Raw genomic sequence first — 9221 nt, forward strand, 5'->3', positions numbered from 1 at the left:
TACCAGCACCAATCAGGATTACTTATCTCTCGTGATCTAGAGACAGATCGTTTTCGTGAAAAACTTACTCGAAGAGTTTGTGATTGCTTACGGTCATGACAAATACAAAGGTAACATGGCAGAGTATGACAAAGTTCCGTAACGTCATTTCGTGTCGCTTGATGCTTTCCTTCAACTGAAATCACTTCGGTGCCTGACATTTTCGTGATCTTTACAATTCGGTCTTGTGATTCAGTAAGCTAATCTAAAGCGTTGTTTTGAAATGAGGCAAGCACTAACTGTACCCGTTTAGGAAGCTTAGACAAGAAAACTTGTCTAAACAGGCCATTTTTGAAGGTGCGTTGACCAATGACCCTCTTATTCGTAACAACATATTTGTTGCTGAGTCATGTTGTAGATAGATGTTATTGAGGAGTTGACATAACCTTTGTCGATTGGTTAGATATTCGCGCTTATGAATATACCTTTTGAGAGTTTCATAAGGTTCCAAAACGTCACTAGTAAACATACTAGGCGTGCCGTACCTATTGAATTCGCGCGGTAGTGCCTTCACTACTGTGAGGAATCGTGCACGTGGATCGGTTAAGCCGTGCACATGGAAGTCAGCTTCTGTGTACCAGAACCAGGCTTCAATGTTGCCGGGCCAGAATGGCATTAACTGGAATAAGGGTAGAGTAAGAGTTTTAATCTTAAGTAACTTAGATATCTGTCATGATGAATATAAGGTATAGAAAAGAACGAGGAGAAGAAAAATATCCCAGAACACAGAAAATATATCAAAATATACTGGAAGCAAAGTAAAGAAATGACGCATAATTATTCAAAATGGAACAGACTCACAGTTTACGAACGAGTATACCGAATCACATCGACCTTATCACTAGAGATGCCACAAGTATTTGGAGTTTAACGACACTTTCTGTAATCGAAACATGCTAATCCAGTGAAAACAGAAGATAGAGGTGTGGATGTTCAAAGTTATATTTGATAATTTATCGATATATCGAGAAGTGGCTGATCTAATCTGGCCAGTGGTTGTAGTAGAAGTTGAGCACAGTGCACCCACTCGTGATCGGATGCGGATGCATGGCTGAGAGCCTTTAGTCAAGTGAGTTCATTAAGACTAATGCGGCCAGTATCAATTGTTGAAGACTTCAAGAAATATTTATTTTGGGAATTAATTCACCGCTACAAACTGTTATCATTATTACACATCAATAACTACCTCCTGACTAGCTTATTATCATCCCTCTTTCCCGTTTTTTTCTTACGCCTATTCTTCCACTGTATGAATCGACAGTTAAGTAACGTTTAGCTCTCGAGTTATCACTTTATTATTTTTATAATTTCAAACGACCAACCTCCTGATTTGATGGCTGCAGGTATCAGGAATCACTAGTCTTTTAAGACAGGTTCACTCACTCGCACTAAAAGATATACAAGTCCATAAATAACTTCCAAACTGACTGCAAATAGCGCTGCCGAGTGACTAGACCACCATTCATCGAACATAACCATATACTTGAAACCGTACCAAAGTAAAAATAAGAGAGAAAATAGAAGTTAATCGACCTATACAGGCCCGTGACAAAGAGATAAGACACAACGGTGTGGGTTATTCAAAATTCTTTTCCCAGGTATGTTGACAGAAAATTCAAAAGTACGTGAAAGTAGAACTCATAAAATAATACAAAACGTATAAAATATGATTTTACGTCTAGAGAAAGAAAAGCTGTGTTATTTGCTCATCAGATGTCGCTTGTTTGAACTTACTCATTATGTCTGAAGCCAATCATCACCAACTGGCAATGTAACAGCGCTGTTTTAAAAAATATGGATATAAAGACAAAAGCTATTGAGTATTTTTCTAACAACAATATTTTGAAAGAACTCGAAAATGCTTTGCAACTAATGTTTCAGGAGAATGCGTCAGATCATTTTGGCTATTTAGTAACCACATTTGAGTGACTAACATTTTACAGAGCAAGTATTTCGAACAGATTTCACTTACTCCGAAAGTTGTCAGCATCAAAGTAGATGAAAGTTATTCCTGTGCTGGCACCTCTTCCAGTTTTTTGAGTGTTTTCACACTGTGGCGAACAAAGACTGAGGTTTTTTGACTATTTTAGTAGTCTAATTTACTGAAGGTTATCACAAGGGTAAACTATGTTTATGGATGCAATTATTGTCTGTCATATGGGGATATTTTAAACAAATCAACACCCTCTGAATTTTCAGTTTGTGTAGAGTCAGTCCTGGATTTACTAAACAATTGCCTATGGTCACCATCGGAGATGATTGAAGTCGATAAATATATCAGGTAATAACTCCTTTTTTGTAGCTTACCTTCCATTTTGTCGAGTGACTTTACGTGCCATGAGTACGGTCTTATCCTGAGGATACAGTAGGTATAATCAGAGCTACAAATCGTCTACAGGACAGTTGTATTTGAATGTCTGTAGCAAATCTCTGTGATCACGAGAATACGTGATTTGTCATAAACTTTGGACAAATGAATTATCCTAGTCTTTCTTTTTTCCAGAATTTTGTTATTTTGGTTCGTTTAATTGCTTACGTGTAATTATAAGGGCGCTTTATACACGTGTGTATGCTAGTGGGTACGTATCTGTATACTTGCTTGTACCTTTCGTGCTTATGGATGCTGTTGATGATGCAACGGATGTTCTAGTTTTACAACTAGCTACCAGTAGCACCTTCTATATTCGATCGTTCCCAGTCAGATAGAAATCAGAAGTCAGACGAGAAGAGGCAGGAAAGATATATTTGATTCGTTACCAATATATCGTGGACCTTTTCTATAAGCTGGCTAATGAAACGTAGGAGCTGTGTCCCACGCCGTGTTGAAACGTGATCTGGTGCGGATGCATGACCGAAAGCCTTCAGTTAAACAAGTCCACTTAAACAACATGGTCAGCATCCAATGTCGAACACTTAATGAGCTATTGATTTTGGGGAATTATTTACAGCTACAGATCACTTCCCCCCTAGTGAGGTAGTGATGCCCCTAAGACGTGACCAGCCAGAAGTTTAAACCCAACGAGTTTGTCGTTGGTAAACACTCTTCTGATAGCTTGCTTCGTTTAGCAGAGTCTGGTCGTCTTTCCTTAAACTATGGGACCAAAATGTACAACATAGCAATAAAGAAATATAGTACAATGAAAAATTCCAAGTCCTTGCGAAACGTCGTCGTTCTCTTCCAGCCGTCCTGGAAAAGAGGAAAAATAGAACGTGTGAGTGCATGTCAAAAATACACTCGTACTTGTGTAGGGACACAAGGTGAGCGGGAAAAAAAAGAATAAACTAATACACTTACAAAAAGCGTAAAAGCGATCGGAAAAAATGGTTTTCTTTTGGTTTTTTTTTATATATAAAAATACATATATATACGCTCAAAAAAAGATAAAAATGTTTTGTTTTTTTTGTTTTTTTATATAAATAAACAAAATGAGCATATTAAAAAAAATGTTTATAATAAACTATGAAAGGGTAATTCAAGATAAAGCTTATGTCCTACGTGCAATATTCGTTAAGATGTTCTGGAAATCTTACTCGTCTTCCAGAACGCGTTGTTTTAGGTTTATCTATCGACGTTGACGAAGTATCAAGTTGTGTGTCGGCTGTCGTGTAGGGTACTACGAGTGAAGTAGCTGTGTCGTTTGCTTGTACCGAAGGAAAATCGACGTAGCTAGGGTTTCCTTCTAAGTACGCTGCTTTGAGTCGGTCGATACTGATGCTATTGTTCGTACCGTTCTTATCGACTACATAGTACTTAAGTTCGCGTTGAAGAACTTTAAAGGGTCCTTCGTATGCTGATTCGAGGGGTCGTCGATGTGAGTCTCGACGAACGAAGACGTGTGTACTATGTCGTAATTCGGGTTGAACGAAAACATCAGTTGATTGAGGTCGAGTGTGAGCAGGTTTAACTGAACGCATAGCGTTTGTAAGCCTACTCGTGTAAGAGTTTAGATCCATGTTCAATGAAGAAGCTGAAGGATCCACGAATTCTCCTGGGAGTCGGAGTGTCGTTCCGTAAACGAGTTGAGATGCCGTGTATCCAATGTCAGCTTTCACTGCATTGCGGATACCTAGCAAGACGAGTGGAAGAGCGTCTGTCCACTGTGAAACGTGTGAAGCTGATAATGAAGCTTTTAGTTGTCGATGAAAACGTTCTACCAACCCGTTTGCTTGTGGGTGGCAGGCGGTTGTCCGGAAGCGCGTGATTCCTAATAGTGTGGTCAGACAATGGAAAAGTCCAGATTCGAACTGGCGTCCGCGGTCTGTAGTGATGGTTGAAGGGTAGCCGAAATTTGCTACCCATCGTTCGACGAAAGCGCGGGCCACGGTTTCAGCAGTAATGTCCTTAATCGGTACTGCTTCTGGCCATCGAGTAAAACGGTCTACGCATGTTAGGAGATATGAGTATCCGTTCGAGTCGGGTAAGGGTCCTACCAAATCTAGATGGACGTGGTCGAAACGAGCGTCAGGGGTTTTGAAAGAGCCTAAGGGACATTTGTTGTGTCCTATGACCTTAGATTTCTGACAGCTTACACAGGAGCGTGCCCACTCCCTCACGTCTTTATTCATGCCAGGCCAACAAAAGCGTTCGGCTATAAGTTTGACTGTCACACGAGCACCTGGATGAGAAAGATTGTGCAACGTATTGAAGACGTTGCGTCGATAATGTTTTGGTACTATTGGACGATCCCTACCTGTAGATGTGTCACAGAGTAAGGTCTCCTTACCTGTTCCCATCTGCTTAATACTTAGTTTAAGAGTTGTCGAGGATAACTCATGCTGAAGATCAATGTCTTCTTTTTAAAGCTGAGCGAGTTTAAGAAGGTCGATTCCTTGGAAACTGTTCAAGGAACTTACTCGAGACAAGGCGTCTGCGACTACATTGTTAGCTCCAGAAATGTGTTGTATGTCTGAAGTAAACTGAGAAATGTAGTCGAGTTGTCGAGACTCTCGCGGTGAGTACTTATCTGAAGATGAACTTAAAGAGAAGGTAAGAGGTTTGTGATCGGTAAAAAGCGTGAATTCTCTTCCTTCGATGGAATGTTGAGAATGCCGTACAGCACAATACATAGCTAGGAGTTCCCTACCGAACGTGCTGTACCTAGATTCCGCGTCTAGCAACCGTCTGGAGAAAAATCCTAAAGGTTGCCACGAGTTGTTAACCCATTGTTGTAAGACTGCTCCGATTGCTGAGTCGGATGCGTCTACGGCGATACTAATGGGCGCTTGAGTGTCCTGATGAGCAAGCAGGGTTGCTTTAGTGATGTGTTCCTTAACTGTGGAGAATGCTTTACGGGCTGTGTCGTCTAAACTAATTGATTTTGCATTTCCACGAAGCTGATCGGTTAACGGTTCCATGAGGGATGCGCATTTGGGTATGAACCGTCTATAGAAACTTACAAGTCCGTTAAAAGTTCGTAAGTGCTTGATCGTGGTCGGTTCTGGGTAATCCAGAATGACCACCACTTTGCTCCTAAGGGGTCGGATGCCTTGGGCATCAATAGTGTGTCCTAAGAAGTCTAAGGAGTTAGTTCCGATTTGGCATTTCTGAATGTTGGCAGTAATGCCATGCCTTTGGAGTCGATCGAAAACAATGTCCAGATGCTTGAGATGCGATTCTCTGTCCGGACTTGCTATTAGACAGTCATCAACACACGCATGTACGAAGTTGAGACCTCGGAAGACATCGTCGATAAACCTTTGGAAGGTTTGAGCTGCATTTCTTAAACCAAAAGGCATTCGCAAGAATTCGTAAAGACCGAAGGGAGTGATGATGGCTGTTTTAGGAATGTCGTCAGGTGCCATCGGTATTTGGTTATAAGCTTTAACCAAGTCGATTTTCGAAAAGACAGTTGTACCTTTCAAGGTAGCTGTCAAATCGTGAATATGAGGCAGCGGGTAACGATCGGGAATGGTTCTAGTATTCAGACGCCGATAATCACCAGTTGGCCGCCAATCATTGCTGTCCTTTTTAGGGACCATGTGCAATGGGGATGCCCATGGACTATTCGATGGTCGAATTATCCCTAGGTCCATCATGTGGTCGAATTCGTTTTTAGCTAACCTAAGCTTCTCGGGAGCGAGTCTTCGAGCTTTCGAAAATACAGGTGGTCCTGTAGTCGAGATGTGATGTGTAGCATTGCTGGTTACACAAGGTAATTTCGATTGCGATTGGTATATCCCGGGGTATTTGTCGAGTACTGATTGGTACAAGGGGTCTATGGTGTGCTTAATCGTGACTGGGGATAACCTGCAACCAGAACAAGGAGTTACGCAAACGGATAACTTAATGTTTCCGCCTATTAACCTTCGTGAGCGTGTGTCGATGAGTAGATTGTGGTGTTGTAACAGGTCTATACCAATGATTGGCATAGAAACATCTGCAACAACGAAGATCCAGTGGATGGGTTTGCGTAAACCCACGTTAAGGTAGACGTACCTTTTACTGTAAGTAGCGATCGACTTTCCGTTTGCCGCCTGTAAACTTAAAACAGACTCGCGAAGTCTGTCGTCGGGATTTGCTGGAAGAACGCTAACTTCTGCGCCAGTGTCGACGAGGTAGCGAACTTTCGTAGTCACATCCGTGACATATAAGAGGCGGCTGTGTTCGCCGTTAACGCGTGCCGGCTGGGAAGTTTCCCGAACTGTTTTTCGTGTCACTCGATTTTGGGGTCGGATAATTGCAGGGTTTCCTGCAATTTCTAGAGGATTTACCGTACTGATTGTGATACCAGCACCAGTCGGGGTTGTCTGTCTCTCGCAGTCGAGAGACAGATCTCTTACGTGAAACGCTCCTACGTGAGGATTTTGACCGACTACGGTCATTACGAACTCTAAGATATTTTGTAAGCGTGTGACATAGTTCGGCCATGTCAGTCGAGGTCGATTGGGGTTTTTCTTTGATGGAAAAAACCTCGGCCTTAGAAAATTTGGTGATTTCCAAGATTCGATCGGCAGATGCAGCTAGTTCATCTATGGCATTGTTTTGAAATGAAACAAGCACTGCCTGCACCTGTTGAGGGAGTTTAGACAAGAAAAGTTGTCTAAATAGGCCATCATCGAAAGTTCGTTGGCCAATGACTTCTCTCATTCTAAGCAACATGTCTGTCTCAGAACCCTGTTGCAAGTCGATATTGTTAAGGAGTTGGTCTAACCGTTGTCGATCAGTTAGGTCTCCGCGTTTTAAAATCGATAGTTTAAGCGTTTCGTAAGGTTCGGGAACATCACTAGTAAACATACTAGGTGTTACGTACCTGTTAAACTCGCGCGGTAACGCCTTAACTACCGCGAGGAAACGTGTGCGCGAGTCCGTGATTCCGTGCATGCAAAAATCGGCTTATGCATAGCAGAACCAGGACTCGATATTGTCGGGCCAAAATGGCGTTAACTGAATCGAAATAGGGGGAATAGACTTAAACTTAAGAACCTTAGGAGAGTGTTCCGTCATAGTAATATAGATAACGAAAAATGTCTAATTAAAATATATCCGAGAAAAAAAATTCGCGAAAAAAAGTATATCACAATATATAAAATTCAAATAAAAAATAACAATGAATAATAATATTCCAAAATGGAACAGACTCACAGTATATTGACTTGGTGTACCAGATCACGTCGGTCTCACCAATGATGATGCAACGGATGTTCTAGTTTTACAACTAGCTACCAGTAGCACCTTCTATATTCGATCGTTCCCAGTCAGATAGAAATCAGAAGTCAGACGAGAAGAGGCAGGAAAGATATATTTGATTCGTTACCAATATATCGTGGACCTTTTCTATAAGCTGGCTAATGAAACGTAGGAGCTGTGTCCCACGCCGTGTTGAAACGTGATCTGGTGCGGATGCATGACCGAAAGCCTTCAGTTAAACAAGTCCACTTAAACAACATGGTCAGCATCCAATGTCGAACACTTAATGAGCTATTGATTTTGGAGAATTATTTACAGCTACACTGTCATGTTTTGATTGAAAATAGTTGGTTCATTGACCTCTTTTTATCTATCGTCTTGAAGTCTGCACTGTCAAGTTAGGTCATGAAATAAATTCGACCAACTTAACTATGATTTGAGTTTTTATTATTTCTGTAGACCAAACGCGGTTACCCTACGTAGAATATATGAAGTCAAACAGAGAATTTACGTTCATAGCGAGTTTGTTTGTTTGTTATAGAGTAAGATATAAGCACTAAATGTTTACCATTTTAGCACTTGATTTTCTATTTAGTATAATCATTTCAGCACTTGGTAATATCATTATTTTTGGACATCCAACCATGTCAGTCATCTACTCTTGTCATGCTTTTGGAGCAGAGATAAGTATATTTATTATGTAATGCATCTGTAATGTCACTTCTGATCAGCATTTAGCTGCAATCTGATCTAACTTCAAAGGGAACACATGTCAAATAATGTCTAATAATCGTTAAAAGTAACTGATAATTCCATTTACGGTACCTTGCTATGATTGCAAATAATGGAATGTCTTGGACAGGTGCGTCTAACTCATATTTAACACGACATATCTCCTTAAATCCTCACTCTTAATGTAAACCATAAGAATAACAACAAGAAAAAATAACCCCTGATATTCATACTTTTCTATTCATGAAATTTATTACAAATAATACCAAGACAACGTCTATTTTTTAAGCTATTGGCATCAAATGCTAACTAACGTGTTTGTTGGATAAGTAAGTATATAATACCTTTGTCTGATAACTTGGATGCCAGCTCAGTGGTCTATCGGTTAAGGGCTTCGGCTCGAAACTGGTAGGTCCTGGGTTCGAATCCCGCGAGAGTGGGTTCGTGGATGCGCACTGCTGAGGGGTCCCATAATAGGACGAAACGGCCGTCCAGTGTTTCCAGGTTTTCCATGGTGGTCTAGCTTCAATTGACTCATGATCTCAACTCTATATATAATACCTTTGTCTGATAACTTTCTATAAACTGTCTGTACTAGAAAATGATTTCCAAATAGCGAAACATCAGTTCAGACGTTATTAAATCAAACCTATATGAATAAAGTATTACTCTTGAAATCGTCATCACAGTATCTTAACTACACTTAAAAAATTGAGATAAAATAAAAACAAAAGCATAGTGGATATGAGTGAATTTGTATGGATATGTGGAAATGAAACCTGGCTAAGTTTTACTTGAAAAAACCTGCGGTTGCATATGCATT

The 9221-nt window shown here is 40.6% G+C and overlaps 1 non-coding gene across 1 annotated transcript; it reads left to right on the forward strand.

Annotated features, from left to right (window-relative positions):
• Nucleotides 1-8765: 8765 nt before the first annotated feature.
• Nucleotides 8766-8837, forward strand: Smp_tRNA_00895_Pseudo_CGA.1.1. The gene has a single exon. It is a non-coding gene (tRNA).
• Nucleotides 8838-9221: the final 384 nt, after the last annotated feature.

Source organism: Schistosoma mansoni (genome assembly GCF_000237925.1).
Source record: "Schistosoma mansoni, WGS project CABG00000000 data, supercontig 0097, strain Puerto Rico, whole genome shotgun sequence".
Taxonomy (NCBI): domain Eukaryota; kingdom Metazoa; phylum Platyhelminthes; class Trematoda; order Strigeidida; family Schistosomatidae; genus Schistosoma; species Schistosoma mansoni.